This window comes from Myotis lucifugus, unplaced genomic scaffold (genome assembly GCF_000147115.1).
Source record: "Myotis lucifugus unplaced genomic scaffold, Myoluc2.0 scaffold_102, whole genome shotgun sequence".
In the NCBI taxonomy this organism is placed as follows: Eukaryota; Metazoa; Chordata; class Mammalia; order Chiroptera; family Vespertilionidae; genus Myotis; species Myotis lucifugus.
The window spans coordinates 2,717,295-2,720,500 of NW_005871150.1; positions in this window are offsets into that span (position 1 = coordinate 2,717,295).

The following is a 3,206-nucleotide window of genomic DNA, read 5'->3' on the forward strand; positions in this document are numbered from 1 at the left end:
CATTAAAGGAATCAGTTTGCAATAAGTTTCTTTATGGGCCAACAGTTTTTTTGAGTCCCAATTTCAATGTCCAACAGTTTCTTATGTGTACATGTCAGCAATGATATTTTAGTTCTGGGTGGTGGAAAAATGATGGCAATGTGCATTCTCTGGTTTGGTCCTGGACAACCTGCAGTGATGCACAGCTGCTGACTGCTAGTATGGCAAGGCGTCTTCATCATCTTCTTTTCTGGACTGTTTCTCCTCTTGTTATTGGGGGTCACTGCTCTTCTGTGGCTGGAACAGTCTGGTCAGTTCCTCTCTGGGATCCACTGTTGCAGGAATCCACACGGGCTTGGAGGAGTTTTTTTGAAATAAACAAACATATTCTCGACCAAAGGTTAAAAAAGGAATCTTTTTTATAAATTAGACTTGGGATTCTTTTTATCTTTGCCCAAACGATTTTCCTTTGGCTTATTTTGATAACATGTGTGTTTTCCTGGGTGTCTTGTTATCAGTATTACAAATGAAAAATAATTTTCAAAGGAAAAATTTTAAAGCAATTAAGGCATTTACTTACAGGATATTTTTTTCCACTATCCCCCCCTTTTTTTTATTAAAATATTAGGAGGCTTTTGAAAATTTTACAATGCAGTCTTGATAACTTTTAATTTCAATTTTCTGTATAGAAAATATGACTGCTTTGGATTCATTGCATGTTAATCAATTTTACTATGTGATGAACCATCAATAAAAAATTTAGTTAATACTTCAGGAACAGTTTCCTGCACAGTACAATTAAGTTTCCTTGAAAGTTCACTTATACCAATTAGCCAATTTAAATTAATTTAAAATAATGTTTATTTTTTAACTTTACTTGTCCTAGGTTATGGACAGTAAATGACATTAATTAAATTTTTGCTATTAGTCTTTGAGTAACTTTACATTAGTTTTGTTTAAGGGGCAAAAATACAAATTACTTCTCAAGGTCTAGTATATTGACTTTTAATTATCATGTTACATTTGAAGGAAACCTCTCTTTTCTTTATTTTCTTCCAGAATAACTTTCAGGCCACACTTAGAGAATTTCAATTTAAATTTTTTTTTGGATTTTTTTTTTTACACCAAGCAACCTATGTAACAAACATGGTTGCTTTTTGATGCTGGCTGATAGTGCCAGGCCATGTCACATTAAACAACTTCCCTTAAGGCAGGGGTCCTCAAACTACGGGCGGGCCACATGCGGCCCGCCGGTGTTTTTGCCGCTGCTGCCTGTTGCTTAGCAGCTCACTAGTTTTTTTTTTTAACTATAGTCCGGCCCTCCAACGGTCTGAGGGACAGTGAACTGGCGCCCTGTTTAAAGAGTTTGAGGACCCCTGCCTTAAGGTCATGGTGACTACTATTATAGTCAGATTTGATATTTTATTTTATTTTTTAAAAAAATATATTTTATTGATTTTTTACAGAGAGGAAGGGAGAAAGATAGAGAGTTAGAAACATCAATGAGAGAGAAACATCGATCAGCTGCCTCCTGCACATCTCCTACTGGGGATGTGCCGGCAACCCAGGTACATGCCCTTCACTGGAATCGAACCTGGGACCCTTGAGTCCGCAGGCCGACGCTTTATCCACTGAGCCAAACCGGTTTCGGCCAGATTTGGTATTTTAACAACAATCTTTAGCTTACTCTGTAAATATTAGTAGAAGAGATTTCAAAATTTCTCCTTTTATTAAATTTAAAATTATATTTTTAAACAGCATTCCCTTTTGGCCCATTTTTATATATAGAGGGATCATGGGAAGCCTTCAGTAACTTTCTTAGATTTTACTAGGATTAAATTGCTTACTGTTATGCCCAGATTTCAAGATCCCCAAAAGACCACACCAGGGAGCCAGCCATGTCCAATGCAAAAGCAGAGGGTCCTTTATTTTGAGCTAGCTCGACTCCCCCTCCTGGCTGACGCAGCGACAGGAAGCAGAGTGAGATGGCGTGGGAAAAACAGGGTTTAATAGGGGGTGGAGTGAGGAGAGGGGAGCTGACTGTGGGCCCTGCCGATTGGCCAGGCGCAAGTCGGGTCTTGTTACACAGGATGTGGTCATCTCTATGGCGCGCACATCCCTTGATTGTCATTGGTTAGTTTAAAGAAATCCCGGGCGTGGCCAGCAGAGGCCTGGGCTTCCGGGAAGAAGATACTTTCCTGAGCACATGTCTGCCCCAAAATGGAGGACACAGGGTAAGATGGAGGGCGTAGTCCTCGCCCTTTCATTCCCCCCTTTGTCTTGGAACTTCCGGCTCAATCATGAGACGGACTGCATTTCTATTTCACCGTTGCTAGAGGCCTGTAGTGGGCACACAGAACTATCAACTGAACTATCCCTATACGTTTAACAAATGATCCAGTGGAAGGGAAAGAAAACATTTTAGCTTTAACAACTTCTATCAAAATAGGATTTTTCTTCTTAAAATTCCTCCATGGCTATTAAAAGGCCAAATTAAGATCAATTTATCTACTGTCCTGATGTTTGCATAAACACAACAAGAATGGTAACTGACTACCTTTGCTGGAATTTCATGGTTGAATTTCAATGTGTCCCGTAGGGCCAGGTAGCCAAGCCATCCAGCTGCCATCAGGCCTGCCTGCAGTATCTGCTGAGTTAGGTGAATTTCTCACCTGTAGCAACTCCACCTGAGCCCACGCTCCAGGCTTTAAGGCCCATCTCAGTAGCCCTCCTACTTGTTGCGGCCCAGAGTGTGTGGGGGTTCTGCAGGGATGCAGAGGCATCTTTACTGCTCCCCTTCTACTCTTTCCAACCGCCAGTGATGGTAGGGCATGGGCCTGACGCTTCAGCGCCAGCCATCTTCAGGGCTTCCAAGCAGGATACCAGGCTTTTTTTCATGGCATTCTTACTGGCTTCAAGTCTTTAGAGCTCAGACAGGGCTCTTTAAAACATGATACTCCAGTCAAAGTTTTCCGTTAATAAAACCACTATTAGGAACTGGTCTTATTGAATCTATGCAAAGAAATGTATTGCCATGACTTATTTAGCATTGCCAAATTTCGGAGGAATTACATAAGGAGAAAAACATACTGACCTACTCTAAGATTTTCTGACTTTCCTTGCCAATTCCTTTTAACAAAACAGTAATTGTTGGCATTAAACTTTCTTTCTATGCATAACCATGCCTTAGACCTTTTATTCTAAACAGGCCTTTCCCAGCTTACTAC